Source organism: Kogia breviceps, chromosome 9, assembly GCF_026419965.1.
Source record: "Kogia breviceps isolate mKogBre1 chromosome 9, mKogBre1 haplotype 1, whole genome shotgun sequence".
In the NCBI taxonomy this organism is placed as follows: Eukaryota; Metazoa; Chordata; class Mammalia; order Artiodactyla; family Physeteridae; genus Kogia; species Kogia breviceps.
This window is the reverse complement of record NC_081318.1, coordinates 94717424-94736505: the sequence shown is the minus strand read 5'-3', so window position 1 is coordinate 94736505 and position 19082 is coordinate 94717424. Positions and strand designations below refer to the sequence as shown.

The window sequence follows — 19082 nt, the reverse complement described above, 5'->3', positions numbered from 1 at the left end:
TGCAAGACAAGTATACAAATGGGAAAGGAAATGGAAAGGAAAATTAAAATTTGTTTGAAAATTGAAATAAAAATCAAGAACAAGTGAAAAGTTTTGGATATATGATAAAAGAATATTTAATGGAAAGTGTAGTGATCACTGGCTATAAAAATGAGTTCAGTGAGACAGTAATATTAAACTAATCTTTTCCTTTTTGCATAAGATGGTTTGGTGGAACACAGAAACATAGACATTTACCATATCTCAAGTTTCAATACACATTTGATGAAGATTTCCACCACAGCTTCATGGATGAGTTGTTGACATGACAGCATGGTTGGTGAGTTATGGCAGCTTGCACAAACACAGCTGGTGCTTATGAATGACAGCGTGTGGGTCAGCCCTCTTCCAGAGCAAATCCTGAGTAAAGCACACAGCGCTACCAGTGAGGCAGCATCTTCAATAACATGTTAGAAGCTCTTCCTTGACTTCATCCTGTTCAACAATCTCAGTGACTTGGATAAATTCCCAGAAAGCAAGATTATCCAAATTTCAGAATGTAAAATTAGGAATGATGATTTATTGAACAGAAAGAAACTACACAATAGATTCCATATTACAATTTATTATTTCTAGTAGCTAGAATATTGGATTAAAAATCTGTAGAGTGAAATTTAATGGAAATAAATGATGATTCATGTATTTTTCATTAAAAAAAACAGTTTGCTTTGGAAGTGTGGTTTGGAGACAGGTTGTTTTTCATAAAAACTTCTCATAGAACATCATCCTATCTTAAGAAGAATAGTGTCCAGATCATGAGACTATCAGTTCCTTAACTTATGGAGTATTATATTTGATTTTTTTTAGTGGCACATTTTAGGAAAGATATTGACAAACAGTGTAGTATCCAGGGGTGACTGGAGCAGACTGGAAACCATACCTATTGAGGAACAATGGAAGGTAATATACTACTTAGTGTTGAGAAGAGAAAACTAAGAAAGTCCATCATAAAGCTTTTGAAGTATATTTTAAGAGTTTTCCTGGACAAGTGAGAGGACACATTTGTTTTATATTGCTGCTGCAACAAGAACTACAAAAACAACAAAAACCCCCAGAATCGGTAATGAGGCAGATTTCAATTCCTGAGAAAATACTTATTTAATTAACTAGGTCAATGATACATGTTGCCTGGCAAGGCAAGGAACTCCCTTTGCATCATGGCAGAGAGGTCCACAGAGGCAATATTTAAGACATGGGAGTAAGTAGAAGGAGAGATATAGATTATGAAGGGGAGCACACCAAGGATGGAACCCTGACATTGGGGGTCCCTGAGGAAGACAATCCACAGGAAACTGAGTAGAAGAAACTCGAGTGTTAGGAGACAGAAAACAGCATCATTTCATAGAAACCAGAGGAAGAAGCCAAGAAGAGATAAAATGATCATCAGCATTGAACAACTCAAGAGAGATCAAGTAAGATAAGAACTGAACAGGAATCTTTGGATTTAATAGACAGGTCATTGGTGATCTAGGTGATTTCAGTCACATTATGAGGACAGAAGCCAAATTGTGGAGAGTTGTGGGAAAATGAGAGATGAGGAAGAGCAGCAGATAGCCAAAGTTGTTCTTTCCAAAATGCTATTTGAAAAGTCGCAAAGGAAGGACAATGGGGCAATGGTATGGACTGAATGTTCATGTCCCCCCATGCCCAATTCATATGTTGAAGACCAAACCCCAATGCGATGGTATTTGGAGATAAGGTCTTTGGGAGGTAATTAGGGTTAGACGAGACCATGAGAGCAGAGCCCTCATCATGGGATTAGTGGCCTTATAAGAAGAGGTATCTCTTTCTGCCATGTGAGGACACAGAGAGAAGGCAGCCATTGCAAGCCACCAGAAAGAGGGCTCTCACCAGAACCTAACCCTGCTGGCACCCTGATCTTTGACTTCCAGTCTGCAGAATTGTGAGAAAATATATTTCTGTTGCTTAAGCCACCCAGTCTATGGTATTTTGTTACGGCATCCTGAGCTGACTAATACAGGCAATAACCAAAATGAGGTTCTGGATCAAGGGAAAGACTTTTTTAATTTTTTTTAGGATGGACAAGGTAGAGCATGTTTCTAGGTTTAGGGGAGGAAGCCAGTGAAAAAGGAAAGGTTGAGGATACAGAAGATAAAATAGATAATTAATGGAACAAAACTCCTCAGAAAGCAGGAGGAAGCCAAGAGCATGACACAGGGCTTGATCTAAAATGGGAAAAACACATACTGGATGTATATGAAGGAGAGTTTCCAGAATCACTCCCCATAATTGGCTGTTGAAATGTTGAATATTCTGCATTCAGGAAGTGTTGGAGGACAATAAAATATGAAGTTGGAGAAGAGTGGATTCCACAAAATGCTTCATTTATCAGGAGATATTTTGGTTTATTACTAGCCTTTCAGAAACTATTTTCCTTCAACTATAGGAACCTCCACCTATTTTGGGGGAAAATGGAGACAATTTTATTTCCATTGTAGCTAGATGGTAAACAGAGTGATTTTAAAAAAATAAAGCAAAGCTTAAATAACTGCTTCTAGGAGAAGTTTTAAGCCAGGGACATACAAGTCTATAATAGTCAATGAAAATAAATAACAGACATATTACTGATACTGCACAATAATACTCAGCCAAAAGCATTTTCTAAAGATTTCCAATGCAAATCTGAGTGTCAGAAATATTTTTCAATGGAGAGAATAATTTCTCTCCTGGTGTTATTGAATGCCCAATATTTAAGGTATAAACTCTTATTTCAGTATTAGGTTCTTTTAAAAACATATTTAATGTTATCTGGGCTCGATTAGTCTCTGCTGATGACCGTTATTAACATAATTTAAACCTGACTTTTCCTGTTCCTGAGGCACAGGGAATTCCATGCACTCCTCAAGTAACACCTGACACCTCTAAAGTACACAAAAATGTTTGTTAATTCAAGTTTCATTGCCTTTTAGCATTTGCCCAGGAAATAAATGTGAGAATCAAAGCATGACTTTTTTGCAGAGCCTCATCTACATATAATATAAATAGCCTGATTAAAGGTAATCATCCAATCATCCTGATTTGCAAATGAAGGAAGTTTTAAAACACTGCCATCTACTGCATGAGCCACAAATTGCACAGGCATTTTACACACCGAAAGTAGATACAGATGTTTGGCTGTGCCTCACCCAGCTCTATCATTTAACTGTTGAGATGATTTGAAATAATAAACAAGTTATTGGTTTTCTTAGGTGTTGTACCAGGAAAGATAAATTTATATATGCACTTCTATGACACTTTCTAGAATAGTCAGGCTTGTGGAAAGGCAGGATTGGGGAGCATTTGTAGGTTCTGACATGGGAAGCCTGGTATGTAACTAGTGTTTAGTATACCACTTCTGTTAGTGGCTCAGAACCTCTTGTTGTGAGTCACTAAGTAATAACCATCTTGAACATGAAATCCATGCTTGATTTAAAGGGGAGACTTATAAAACCTTCAGTGAAACTAAATAGCTTTTCATCCAGCTCTCAGAGTCCTTGAAATTCTCAGTTCAAGGGAGGTGAAATAATTACATAATAATGCATAGAGTTAATTTATCCTTTTCTGCAGATTTTTATTATAAAAAAGTTGCTTTCGACAGAATAATTCACTGATTCTTTTTATATCTCATTTGAGTGTATATATTTGGTAGAGAAATTTTATGAGAGTATTATCTGTGGAGCCTCTATCACCCTAATATCATGAAAAAGTAATCTTGACTGAATTAAATAAAAAGAATATGCTTTCACTGTTAAGTCTCCATTTGTCAGGGGAAAAAAACGTTCTCTAAATCTCAATCATTTTTATCTGTTTGCCTTTCACTGAAGTAGATGATCTATTCTGTGATTTTGCAGTTATTGTCTAGTAATACACATCGAGGTGACATATCTTAGGATTTCAATTGGCAAGACAAATATAAACAAGCAAGATCAATAGCCTGATGACCCTATGGATCAGAACTTTGGAATCTTAATGTTTACCCATTATCTTTCACAGGCTTCTATTTAGGTGTGTGCCATGAATACCAAGTTTACCTGCTTGCACTCTCTGAATAAAGCATAGTGACCGAGAAAAATGAATTGCGAGTAAGCATGATAGACTGGTGCCCTCCAATTCTAACCACTAAACATTAGAACAAGCAATTTAGAAAAGTGTATAGTAGGGAATTCTAGTGCATTTAAATTCAACATTTTAAACTGGATTCAAATTACAATGCCCTTAGTTATTCACTTCTTGGGTTACATCTAAGAATTAAGAAATAATTCTTAATTTAAAATACAGATTCTAGTATTCTGATAAAGAGTTTTATTTTTCTGGTGTGATAGTTAATTTTGTGTCAGTTTGGCTGGACCACAGTGCCCATGTTTGTGGTTAAACATTATTCTGGATATTTCTGTGAGAATGTTTTGGATGAGATAAACATTTTTTTAAACTTTTTATTTATGACAGTGGACTTTGAGAAAAGCAGAGCGGCCTCCATTGGATGGGATTCATCCAATCAATTGAAATCCTGAATAAAACAACACTGACCTCCCTGAGCAAGAAGGAATTCTGTGGCAGATAGCTTTCGAACTTGAAAGCTATCATTGACTTTTCCCGAGTCTCCGGCTTCTCAGCCCACCCTGAGGATTTGGGACTTGCCATCCTCCATAATAGTATGATATCCTAATGGTTCTGATTTATAGACAACGCTCACTAATACACCTGGTGTTTAATTTTTTAAATTAAAGATGAATGTCATATTAGATTTTTCCTTTGCAAGCAACAGAATCTGACCCTGGCTGAGTTAGTTATGTTTTCCATGAGCCCACTGAGTAAGCCTTGGATTGATAGAGGAAGTAAGTTGTCTGACAGCCTCAGGTTGGTCATCTTGTCTACCTGCTGGTCCAGGGGCCATCACAGGGGGGATTTGGTGAGCATTCACAGTAGCCACTGCTGAGGCTAGGTGTTAGTCAACCAACCAAGCAAATAATACCCATGCAATTCTCTGAAACATTAATCCAGAAGCTCTGTTAAGTGCACTCATATTGATCAATTTAGCCCAATCTAGAATTATTTATCCCCCCTCCTTTTTTCTATATCTTAGAATCTATTACTATACATATTCTCTTCCCCCCTCCGTCCATTCTTCCTTCCTTTCTTCCTTTCATTCATCAACACAATTAGCAAACCCTGGCAATTCTTTTGATGTGTGAGTCTTTGACTCTTGGGTTTGACTCTATATTTGGGCTCACTGGGAAGAGGTAAAAGGTCTGGAGACAATGGGAGATGGTACAAGTGGCAGGAGGAGAATCACCTTCCCCTTGCAAGGAAACTGAGGTGAGATAATCACAGGATCTTCACATGAGGCAGGAGGAGCCTCAGGCAGAGGAGCAGGTGGTGCTTCTCCTTGAGGAGTCTCGGGGCAGTCTGGAGGACTCTGAGTCACTCAAATCTTCCCATAAATTCCCATTCTTGGGGTCTCATTCTTTCCCTTAATGTTCTTATAAGAGAATAGGCTTGGTCATGAATGCAACTGTTATAAAAAAACAATCCAGAGAATCAAATTTTGAGTTTGATTTTTCTGGTATGTGATCCTGTAATTACTTTTTTTTTTGAAAGTCACAAGATTTATTTATTTATTTATTTGCTGCTTTGGATAGTCTTTTTTCTTTTTAATTGGAGTATAATTGCTTTACAATCTTGTGTTAGTTTCTGCCACACAGCGAAGTGAATCAGCTATACGTATACACACATCCCCTCCCTCCTGGACCTTTCTCCCCCCTCCATTCCACCCAACTAGGCCATCACATAGCACCGAGCTGAGCTTTCTGTGCTATATAGCAGGTTCCCACTAGCTATTCATTTCACACATGGTAGTATATTTATGTCTCACTTAATCTCCCAGTTCATCCCACTCTCCCCTTCCCCCACTGTGTCCACACGTCCATTCTCTACATCTGCCTTTCTATTCCTGTCTTGCAAATACGTTACTCTATACCATTTTTCTAGATTCCACATATATGTGTTAATATACAATATTTGTTTTTCTCTTTCTGACTTACTTCACTCTGTATGACAACTCTAGGTCCATTCACATCTCTACAAATGACCCAATTTCATTTCTTTTTATGGCTGAGTAATATTCCATTATATATATATGTACCACATCTTCTTTATCCATTCATCTATGGATATTTTGGTTGTTTCCATGTCCTGGCTATTGTAAATAGTGCTGCAATGAACGTTGGGATACATGTGTTTTCTCTGGGTATATGCTCAGTAGTGGGACTGCTGGGTCATATGGTAGTTCTATTTTTAGTTTTTTAAGAAACCTCCATACTGTTCTCCATAGTGACTGGGTCAATTTACATTCCCACCAACAGTGCAAAAGGGTTCCCTTTTCTCCACACCCTCTCCAGCATTTATTGTTTGTAGATTTTCTGATGATGGCCATTCTGACTGGTGTGAGGTGATATCTCATTGTAGTTTTGATCTGCATTTCTCTGATAATTAGTGATGTTGAGCATCTTTTCATGTGCCTCTTGACCATCTGTATGTCTTCTTTGGAGAAATGTCTATTTAGACTTTGTGACCATTTTTTGATTGGGTTGTGTTTTTCTTTGGTATTGAGCTGCATGAGCTGTTTGTATATTTTGGAGATTAATCCTTTGTCTGTTGTTTTGTTTGCAAATATTTTCTCCCATTCTGAGGGCTGTCTTTTCATCTTGTTTATGGTTTCCTTTGCTGTGCAAAAGCTTTTAAGTTTCATTAGGTCCCATTTATTTATTTTTGTTTTTATTGCCATTTCTCTAGGAGGTGGGTCAAGAAGGATCTTGCTGTGATTTACATCATAGAGTGTTCTGCCTATGTTTTCCTCTAAGAGTTTTATATTGTCTGGCCTTACATTTAGGTCTTTAATCCATTTTGAGTTTATTTATGTGTGTGTTGTTAGGGAATGTTCTGATTTCATTCTTTTACATGTAGCTGTCCAGTTTTCCCAGCACCACTTATTGAAGAGGCTGTCTTGTCTCCATTGTATATTCTTGCCTCCTTTGTAATAGATTAGGTGACCATATGTGTGTGGATTTATCTCTGGGCTTTCTATCCTGTTCCATTGATCTATATTTCTGTTTTTGTACCAGTACCATACTGTCTTGATTACTGTAGGTTGTATCATAGGCTGAAGTTGGGGAGCCTGATTCCTCCACCTCCATTTTTCTTTCTCATGATTGCTTTGGCTATTCATAGTCTTTTGTGTTTCCATACAAATTGTGAAATTTTTTGTTCTAATTCTGTGAAAAATGCCATTGGTAATTTGATAGGGATTGCCTTGAACCTGTAGATTGCTTTGGGTAGTATAGTCATTTTCACAATATTGATTCTTCCAATCCAGGAGCATGGTATACCTCTCCATCTGTTTATAACATATTTGATTTCTTTCATCACTGTTTTATAGTTTTCTGAGTACAGGTCTTTTGCCTCCTTAGGTAGGTTTATTCCTAGTTATTTTATGCTTTTTGTTGCAATGGGGTAAATGGGATTGTTTCCTTAATTTCTCTTTCTGATCTTTAATTGTTAGTGTATTGGAATACAACAGATTTCTGTGCATTAATTTTGTATCCTGAAACCTTACCACATTCATTGATTAGTTCTAGTAGTTTTCTGATGGCATCTTTACAGTTTTCTATGTATAGTATCATGTCATCAGCAAACAGTGAGTTTTACTACTTCTTTTCAAACTTGTATTCCTTTTATTTCTTTTTCTTCTCTGAATGCTGTGGCTAGGACTTCCAGTACTATGTTGAATAATCTGTAATTACTTTTGATTAGAGACTTTTATGTCTTAACTATGGACATTCCATGGTTTTCTGTGAGCTGGGAATTTAATAAGTTGAGGCTTTTACTCTCTTTCTTTAAGCTACCCAGTGCAATTAGAAGCAAACAGCTTATCCTACAGCCCTTAAGTCCCTCACAACCTTCCTATTTTTTTCTATGGTAGCAGCTACATGGTCACTCAAAGTATTGCCTTCAATGGGCATTTTATTCCATGTGGCTGTAGGTGTTAATTGTTATTACCTAACTTAATTAGCTCTTTTGCCACTATGTGTGTGCTGTGTGATGCCAGAATCTACCTATTGTTATTAGCTGGAGTTTAGGAGCAACCAGGTCCAATGAGTTCAGATAACCCATTCCAGATTTTCTCCATTTTTCTGAGATTCTGTTGCCTGTAGCCACTTCCATAATTGAATTCTGTAACATGAGTTTTTAGTGGTAAGGAAGAAAAACAAAAACATTAATGAAAGACCTGAAACTGTATATACTTAACTATTTTATTAACATTTGGTGAATGGTTGAAAAGAGCAACTTGTGAATATATTTCAGAAATGAAAGGATAAAGACAGAGGACAGTGACTAAGAGGCAAAAAAAGGAGAAAAAAGGAAGGCAGAGATGAAAGAGAGAGAAACAGGAGGGAGAAGAAAGAAGTTAAAGGACATGTTGATAGGAAAGAAACTAGAAGGCAGGTAGACTTGAGGGAAGGGAGAAAAACTGGGGGAGAAAGAAATGTAGAAAATTCAAATCTGAGAGCTGGCCTCCAGAGCCCACAATTTTAAACATTATAATCCAAGTTTACAAAACTAGTAAGTGGCATTTGGATTTGGAGCCAAGTCTCTTAATTCCTTGTTTTGAGAGCCTTTATTTCAACATTTTTTTTCATTTGATTTGGTGCATAGAAATCTATAAAGTCATGTACAAATGAGAATGCTAATGCATTACTTGAACCATACAGTTTACTCCATCCAGTCAACTCAAAAGAAGTAATTAACTAACTCCTTTGATTCTGTATTTTGCTTTGCCTTATGAGACCTTGATCCTACATGTCCCCCATCCCAGAAAGTAGCCTATAGGATTGTTTCTTGTTAACCATATCGTCCCATAATAGATAATCTTTGCATTTTCTATGACACGGGTTCGTGCCCCGGTCCAGGAAGATCCCACATGCCGCGGAGCGGTTGGGCCCGTGAACCATGGCCGCTGAGCCTGCGCGTCCGGAGCCTGTGCTCCGCAATGGGAGAGGCCACAACAGTGAGAGGCTCGCGTACCGCAAAAAAAAAAAAAAAAAAAAAAAAAAAAAAAATGTTTCTTAGATGTCAGCCATAAAAAGAAACGAAATTAAGTTATTTGTAGTGAGGTGGATGGACCTAGAGACTGTCATACAGGGTGAAGTAAGTCAGAAAGAGAAAAACAAATACCGTATGCTAACACATATATATGGAATCTAAAAAAAAATGGTTCTGAAGGCCTTAGGCGCAGGACGGGAATAAAGATGCAGATGTAGAGAATGGACTTGAGGACACGGGGAGAGGGAAGGGTAAGCTGGGATGAAGTGAGAGAGTGGCATGGACTTATATATACACTACTACCAAATATAAAATATATAGCTAGTGGGAAGCAGCTGCATAGCACAGTGAGATCAGCTTGGTGCTTTGTGACCACCTAGAGGGGTGGGATAGGGAGGGTGGGAGGGAGACGCAAGAGGGAGGAGATATGGGGATATATGTATATGTATAGCTGATTCACTTTGTTATATAGCAGAAACTAACACACCATTGTAAAGCAATTATACTCCAATAAAGATGTTAAAAAAAAAAGTTTCTTGCATGAATGCTTGTCATTCAGTCAGAAATTCAACTGTTTCCTTGTGTGGAATGTATTACAAGTTGCAGCAAGGGAAACAGGTATGGGCTTAAACAGGCTGCAGTGTAATGGAGGGGACCAGACTAGCTAAGATTATCAAGAAAACTCGAGGTCAGGTGTCAGCAAACAATCTGTAAATGACTGGATACTGAATTTTAATTTTAGGTTTTGCAGCCCATATGGTCTCTGTTACAACTACTCAGTTCAGCCATTGTACCATGAAAGCAGCTATGGACAACATGTGAAAGAATGGATGTCGCTGTGTTCCAGTAAAGCCTCATTTACAAGAAGAGGCAGCAGGCTGAATGTGACCAACAGGCTCTGGTTCACGGACCTCTGCTTCAGGTGAGGCAATTTTGCTACATCTACCCTCTTACGGATGGCCAAAATAGGAATCCCTTCCCTTTCTCACCACAGGATGTGTGTCCTTTCCAAAATGACAAGGCCATTTTTCCAGATAAGTAGGCCATGCTTGGGGCAATGCCTTTTTGGGTTAATGCATTCCTATGCCAGAACTTCCATGAAACCACACAGACGCTTACATTGCAAAAGTAAAATATTTAATTTAAATTAAAACTACGAATGATCAGTAAAGAAAAGTGGGGAAACCACTGCAAATGAAAAACAGAACAGGCCTCGACTCACTAAGACTATGAGGGTATGAGGAACAGCCTGATGGAAGAAAGGGCATGAGTAGGCATGAATAAATGAAGCAGGAGGTTTCCATGGGAAGATGAGCATGAATATTTGGAGTTGAAATTTTAATTCAATTTGAAAAACAAGCAGGGGATCTAAGGGAGAGACAGACCCAATGTAATAAGAGTTGAGGCAGGAAGAAGTTGCAGTCTGGAAGCCAAAATGCATCTAGACCAATGGTCCAGGGTATGGCACATGTAAGGTCTACTCTAGTCCCGGCTGTGGCTTATTACACTCTTGAGGGAGAGCAAAGAACTTAGTGAATTGCTGATGTGAAGCTGAAGGAAGGAGAAAGATCGGAGGCTGATAAACCATGACCTGGCCACCTGTGCACACAGAACTGTGTGACAAAACTCCAACTTGGGCACTTTGCATACAGATCAAAGACATGTACCTTATGTAGGTGGCAGAAGTACCTCACGTCATAATCCTAAATCCTAATCCTAATCTTAATCCCCACATATGCAGCAGACCACCTCCAGCCAGGCAAGTACCTGCCTAGCCAACAAGTTCAGGTATTGCCCACCAAGCAGCAACACTCAGATGGGCTTTCCTACTATGTGACAGACCCTGTTCTGTTTTTTGTCTTTAAAATACCTACTCCATTTCCCCTTCTTGGAACCTCATATTCTGGAGTCTAAGCTATCCTGCATGTGTCCCAGTGTCCCCTTGGTGCTCAGTATTTGTTGTTTTAGTATTGTTCTTTTCTCTTTAAAGGAGTGAAGCCCAATTTCTACTTGATCACTTATTTCCACACTTTTTATACTTCTAGAACTTTTTTTCTTTTTTTGCATTTCCATGTCCTGCTCCTCTTTAACATCTACCCTATTACAATGACCCAGTTTCCCCTCCATCTGGCTCCATTAGGCCCAATAAATACTTAATGAGCGTTTACAATGCCCAGACACTGTCTTAGGTTTTGGAGATATAATAATGAATAAGATATTACATTTCTCCTCAGTGAGTTCACAGTCAGATGGGATGCATTTACAGTTGATATAGAAAGAGATTTATTTATAATTTATTAGACATTGATGCATGCACCATTGTAATCGTACAAGTTTCTCTTAAAGCACTGTTAATAATAATATCTTAGATTTGCATAAGCAAAATTACAAAGTCAAAAGCCTTTAGGGTCAGGCAGTTTATATAAATTAATGTTATACCAGGTGTTAAACCTGTTGGGGACTATCATTCATCTGAAGGCACCCAAATTAGAGAACATGAAAAACGTTCTTCTATCAAACCAAACATGTCTCTGGGCTACATGGCTGAGATCACTGGTTTATTGCTTTAGTTTTTATGAAGCGAACTCATATGTTTTCATTTAGCTAGCACAAGAAACTGTCAGGCAGCCTGGAGAGCGGTTACTACACTTATTTTACAGATAAGGAAACAGATTATAGTCTACTCCTATCTGCCTGGGTGAAGTTGTACTTATTATTCTGGTGAGCTCATCTAAGATGTTTATCAGTATAGCAACTGGTCTCTGAGGAAGGCTCCCTGTGGAGTCTGGCCTTTTATAAAAGCATGTGTGTAACAGTGTATAATGCTGAATATGACCTCTCTTGTCTAGAGCCAGAATTCTGAGTCCTGACCTCCTTAATTACTGTGCTTAAATATAGGCCAGTAAACATAGCCTCTTAAGGCCACCCATCCTTAAAGCATTGCCTGGCATGCAGAGTGGGGTTCAGTGATTAGTACTTGTCCATGAGCACCCTGGTTGATATAAGATAGTCCTTTGGCATGATAGGTGAGAGGAGCTAGACAGCAAACCAGAAATACACATGTGCCACCAGTATCCTGAAATGTTGCTCTCAAGTGCATTTTCATCGCCTATGTGACTGGGAGCCAGACTTTCAAGAACTGAGCTGAATGAGATGCTAATGGATCTCTTGGTCTCTAGTCTGTCCCTCTTCAAACCCAGTACACAAGAAGTGATCAAGTAACATTCTCCATGCTCAAGCACTGAGTGTTGGTTATGATATCATTGGCTCAAGGAATGAAAACTGGACTCCATTACACTGAACATTAAATAAGAAGGGGAAAATTTACACATGTGGGCAGATACTTTCACTCCAATATAGTCAATTGACATCTTAATACTTTGGTTTTCCTTTTTAGACACGACTTTTAAAATTATTCTTACATCCGGGGACTACCCTGGTGGCGCAGTGTTTAGGAATCCGCCTGCCAATGCAGGGGACACTGGTTCGAGCCCTGGTCCGGGAAGATCCCTCATGCCGTGGAGAAACTAAGCCCATGCGCCACAACTACTGAGCCTGCGCTCTAGAGCCCGCAAACCACAACTACTGAGCCTGCATGCTGCAACTACTGAAGCCGGCGTGCCTAGAGCCCGTCCTCTGCAATAAGGGAAGCCACCACAATGAGAAGCCCAAGCACTTGCAATGAAGAGTAGCCCCCGCTCGCAGCAACTAGATAAAGCCCGCGTGCAGCAACAAGAAAATAATTAATTTTAAAAATTATTCTTACATCTGGACTAAGATATGGTGCTAGTATTTAAAAAATCACATCTATTTGTGGCTGATGAATAAAGCTTTCTTAAACAAAATAAATAAAGCTTTCCATTTTAGCCTAATTTTCACATAGTTCTCACATTTCACTTACAGAGATTTCATATCCTAAATATAAAATGAAAAGGAAAGGAGAGTGGAAAAAAGGAAGTGGAGAAGGAGGAAGGAAGACTATGTTACCTGGTTTTAGAGGAAACAAACTTCCTTAGACTTTTCATATATTCTGAAAATCTGTTTAAGCATGTGATTACATAGAAATATAAATATATGCTTTTTTCTTAAGCTCCTTTCATTGGTGTGGTAAGAATAAGAGGGATATTTCTAAATTAAAAAAGCAAAACAAAAACCACACGTAACAAGATTGTGCAATCAGTTATTCTGACCACATGTCTTCATTAGAATTCAGGATGCCTGTTTGGGTACCCATAAATCTGGACCAGATGCCAGGGGGCAGCTGCATCCAACTGCTTCTCTATTTATGAAATTAAACAATGAAGATGATGTCCCTCCAACTAGCACCTTAATTCATACATATCTGTTTCCTACAATCTTTCATGGGTGAAGTTTTCTCGTTTTTCCAAATTGTGTGGCAATTAAGATTTCATCTTGATGCCTATAAAAGCACTGGCTGCTTAGACAGCGAGCTGCCTTGCTTCAACCATTTCATTAGATTTACACTTGAGCAAAAATCGATTCCAACTGTGTTATGAGTCTAAAGAAAGAATCTTTCTCCTCCCCTCCAAACTACTTTTTATTCCATTAACTTAAAGCAAATAGATTTTAAAATGACTATTTAATGCACAGAAGTTTAGTAGGCTTTTCCTCTATGCCCTCCCTTCAATTTGACTGCAGATTCCAAGAGCCATTTCTCTTTCCAGATTGCTCTGTCCAGATTTGCTTTCAAGCAGGGTCCATGCTTTAGGATGACAGAATGTCCTCTCCTGTAACGGACATTGCCAGCTTTTAGCTTCAGCACCGTTGTCTGACTGTTCCGAATTTATGAACCTTTTCCAACTGATGGCTGCCCCCATGGCTCTATTTGAGGTGCCGCTAAATGAGACATATTGTGTATTTCTCTAATTACAGAAATATCTTGACAAGGACAGTCACTGCCTGCAATTACTCACCCCAGTTTCCTCCAAATCTAAAAAAAAAAAAAGTCAAGGCTGACAGGCTACTCTAACATTTCAAAAATAGTTATTTTCTTGGGTGTAAAATTGTCTGCTATATTGCCTCCCCTATTCTGCCTACTTGGTTGTACCCTTGCATGCCTCTCCAAAGGTCTTCATCCATCATTTGAGAACAGATGCTACGCATATTTCTCCCCTCTGTGGCCACTGCCCTGGAGCCCCCAGAACAATGAATTGAATATATGCATTTGAAGGCCTTGTATACAACACCTCTGCAGGTCTCCCATAACTCACTGCATTTTCCACCAAAGGGTGGGAGTGATCAGAGCGTAATGAAAACTTACCAAGACATCAGTCTCCTAGACAAAGGATCTCGAGTCTGCTAGTCTCGTTAATGTTCCTGTGAAAAACAATGAACAAACTAATGAATTATCCTGAAGCATATTAAAGAGGAAGGTAAACAAAAATCTGCAGGGGTAATGAGACTTATCTCTCTAGGTTTTTTATTAATGAGAGAAATATGCCTTTTCTATACAGAATGAAATCTTTAGGCAAGAAACAATTACTTAAGAAAGATCACTGAGGCCATTGTATTATCACTTGTCTAACATCTCTAATTTACATTTGTGCTCTGACACAGGAAAGAACCGAAATGTGACACTTCAGGACACCAGAACTGTTTGTAATGACACAAAGCAAATTTAATCATCTGACTTTCTTGCACTTATTTATTTTTTTAAACTTCCACACTCCTCCCCTTGAGCCTTGACTTTTCAGGAAGAAGAGTCTGTTATGATGGCAGACCATACTGTGGGTGTCTGTACCCAGAAAATTTGATTGATGCATTGGTGAGTGTTACTCCTCTATAAGGCTAACTAGGAATAGTGATAGCACATATTTATTAGTCATTATTACCATTTACATGGCACCATTCATCTCAGGCCAGTCAACAAAAATAATGTGAATCCAGATTCTTATATGTTCTGACAGATAACTTTAAATTATACTTGTTTATTTACTTATTTACACCTCTTCTGTTTACCAAAGCATTTGAACCAGCTCATATTTATGCTTTATTATACAAAAAAGACTTCACATTATAGATGCTTCCTCAAACTGTGAAAATAACTCCTGGATGTCTTTTCATACTGTGAAGTAGCTGCAAGGAAGCCCATGAATGTTGAAAGTACTTTTCTTCTTGATTTTCTTGGATTCTTGCCTGCATCTTTACCTCTTAGAGAATTTCCTCTTTGTGTATTACCCCTGGTCTCCTCCTGTAAAGCAATAAACCATTTCCTGTTGAGGTGCCTTCCTATTTCACTTTCCTTACTGCTTTCTTTTCCCCAACTACATCTTCTTTGTCATATAAAAACTAAGGTCTAATAAGCTTGTGGTCTCTACCTGGTAAAACCCCTTGATAAGTCGCAAGACCTAGATTTATGTTCTCCCAAAGCTCCCTTTCTGCTAACAAGCTTCAGGCTGGGTTAACAGCAATTGCCCACTCCCATCTCTTCCTACATTTCACTTCAATCTCAAGGACATAGAACAAAGCTTCAGCTTCTAATTTAGTTCCCAGTGTGCAAATAAAGCCCAGCCACAGAGAGGGAGTTATTACTGTCCTGGATTTATTGCTTCCTTGCCCAGCACACACCACACAGAGAGCCAGGGAGCCCTGGCCACATGCTACCTCTCCTCACAATTCATTGCTCCCTGTCTGCCCTCAGGACAGACCAGGCCTTCAGGTTAATCAACCTCAAGTGTGATTACCCTGCACATCTGCTCAATGTTATATGTCCCTGTGGTTGGAAATAAGTGACTTCAGGAGTCTGTTGTGGAACAGTTCTGTGCATGAGCCAGTAAGGTCAAAGTATACAAGTTCCACAATCATTTTTCTAAAACCCTTGTGGCTTAATCTTTTGGAATTCAGAATGTTTCTGATTTGATAAAGAAAATATGGTGCATGGGTCATATACTACTTAATATCCCCTGCAAGTTTGAGACAACACCCTATTATCCAGCACATTACTATCTTACCAGCAAAACATGCGACTGCTCACATGAAATAAGGCAAATGAAGACTATGAAGGGTTTTAAGTCATATCAGGCCAGATATTGTTTCCAAATGATTGCCAAAAAAACTTGCAGTTTTCCAAGCTTTCTAGATTTTAGACATGTATTGTAGACAATAGCTAATATGTAATGCATTGGGTACAAACTGCAGAACCTGGCTATTTATCTAAGATTGGCCAGTCACCTGCTGAGGTTGTTGCATTATGAACACTGTGAATTGGGGATTTTGAGTCTCCACTCATTACTGCTTTTCTCTTAAGTCTGGGAAGTGCAGGCACCTATTCCTATGTGGTCTGTTTGTTGCCTAATCAAGGTGCTGAGCCTGGCTGAGATTACACAAGGTTTCTTTGACTTTTAATGTGAAAGGATAATTTGTTGAGATATTAATTTGTGTTTTTCTCTCAGCATTTTCCCCAATCCCCCAGATACTCTATGTTTCTTTGCCTCTGGATAGGCAACCTCCTTTTCTGACATTTGTTTCCCAAAAGGCTGAAATACTTGAGGAGATGACATTAGGAAGAAATGGAGAGAAGTGAATGATTTTGAGGAGTGAGAGACAGAAAGAGAGAAAGTGGATTTTCTAAAGACTTGGAAGTATTTGCAGGTCAGCAGGCTCCACAGGGAGTGGGGACCTAAGGCTGAATGGGAAAGGTGGAAGAACTTGGGTGGGAGGTTGACTGCATGGTCGCTGTTGGGGACTGAAAGTTTCTGCCCCCCTCCCAAACCCATATGTTGAAGCCCTAACCCCCAGTGTGATGATATTTGGAGGTAGAGCCTTTGGGAGCTGATCAGGTTTAGATGAGGTCATGAGAGTGAGGCCCCATGATGAGACTGGTGTCCTTAGAAGAAGGGAGACCAGAGTCCTCTCTCTCTCTCTCTCTCTCTCTCTCTCTCTTTCATGTGAGGACATAGCAAGAAGGCAGCTATCTGTAAGCCAAGAGGAGGGTCCAAATCTTCCAAGCTTGATCTTGGACTTTTCAGCATCCAGAACTCTGAGAAATACATTTTTGTTCTTTACCTACCCAGTCTATGGTATTTTGTTAGAGCAGCCAAGATAAGACAGTCACCACCTAGCATTCTGATTTTGATCAGAGATCAAAAATATTCACATGCCCAAGAAGTAGAAGAGCTTTTCAAAGGTCTAGCAAGGATAATATGAATATTAATAGTAACCAGGGTGGACTGAAGATGGGAAGTGCCACTCATACTATTTTGTAAGTTCCCTGGAGTACTTCATAAGATTGGGGTGGGGTTAGGGGGTTCCAATATGATTGAGATTGAGCTTTCTGTCAACCTGGTCATGGAACTTGGGACCAAACTCATACTAAATTAGACTTTTAAAAATAAAGTAAGGTAAATATTTTGTATATCTGAGGGTGTGGATTCATATTTGCCATCATTAATTGTCCAATAACTCTCTCTCTCTTTCATATTTCTTGCCTGCTTTTTTAGATATATTGCTATCTCACTCCTGATACCTATGGTTTGATTTATATTTTTTATGCCTTATATTTTACATTTTTCAATTCTCCATATTTCTTCCTTACCCAACCATTTTATTCTCCTCTTTTCTTTTTTTTTTCTTTTTTTTTTTTTTTGCGGTATGCGGGCCTCTCACTGTTGTGGCCTCTCCCGTTGCGGAGCACAGGCTCCGGACGCGCAGGCCCAGCGGCCATGGCTCACGGGCTTAGTTGCTCCGCGGCATGTGGGATCTTCCCGGACCAGGGCACGAACCCGTGTCTCCTGCATCGGCAGGCAGATTCTCAACCACTGCACCACCAGGGAAGCCCTCCTCTTTTCTTGATGAGGAAGAATCTCCTCTCAGAAAATTCTGGGATGACCCAGTAGGACAAAAATAGAGGTAGGACATGGGGTAGAGGTGAGAGCCTAAGTGTGGCTCCATATAACTCAAAACAAACCATTCAATTACATTTGTTTCTACCTGAGACCCTTGACCCGTCTGTGTCCTCTTGGTTTGGGCTGGAAGGTTGGAGCAGGAGCTAGATGCAGGAGTGGGAAGGCTTTGAACACTTAGTAGATCTGTGTTCTTTGCTGCTGGGCTGACAGCGAATAGCAGTATACATACGTACAAAGTGCCTTGAACAAGTCTTCCACAACTGCGATTATACTCCATGACTGGCACCATTCAGTAGTGTTATGTCTTTGAGAAAAAAACAAGTGAAGGATGAACCTCAGTAATCATATATTAAGAGTGTTTAGGATTTAGGAAGGGCTTCCCAAGATGTCGTAGTATGTCCCGTATGAAGAGGCCACCAGTAGACTCTTCACATATCATTCCATCGTTGTCTGGCTGGAAGGTGTTGTGAAAGAGGAGCAACACCTTGTTGAGGGCTTCTCTGATTGGACATACATCCAGCTTCATATCAGGCTTTTTTGCATCCTGCTTCCCCAACCCCTAGGTCTTCCTGCAAGCGGCCCGGAGGATTTTCCTGGTGTTGCTCCCAAGCAACTGCAGGTGGGACCAAATAGTTAAAAGTTTTCATACATGTACTATTTGTTTTTAGAGTGATAAGCTCACAGTTCCTTAAAAGCCTTGCTTATTTTTTAAGATTTATTGCTAGGAACTTATTGTTGTTTTGGCAAATAATTTTTTAAATTACATTTTATACTGTTTATTACTAGTGTGTAAAAATGTTATTGACTTTCATCCTTTGTGCTATTGATGTTGTGAAATATTCCTGAGCATTCCTTTAAGGTGACGATCTTTGCCAATGTCACTTTCTCTGGGACATCTTCATTTTTTTTTTTTTTCATTACAACCACTTTCCTTATTTATGTCAATGCATTCACCTTCACAAAGTTCCTCTGTTGTACGTCAAGAGTTTCTTGAATGGTGGCATTGTCAACATACCCACAGCTATTTCTTATATAACTCCATTCATAGTGATTCAAATTTCTCTTCCAACGCTATCACTT

General features: G+C 39.1%; 1 long non-coding RNA gene across 1 annotated transcript in view; it reads right to left on the bottom strand.

Moving 5' to 3' along the window:
* The window catches only part of LOC136794869 (uncharacterized), a 50634-nt gene that overhangs the window by 12958 nt on the left and 18594 nt on the right, over positions 1 to 19082 (bottom strand). The window contains exon 2 of the long non-coding RNA XR_010842281.1: positions 14420 to 14475. This is a non-coding gene — a long non-coding RNA (uncharacterized lncRNA). The remainder of the gene's footprint in view (positions 1 to 14419; positions 14476 to 19082) is intronic.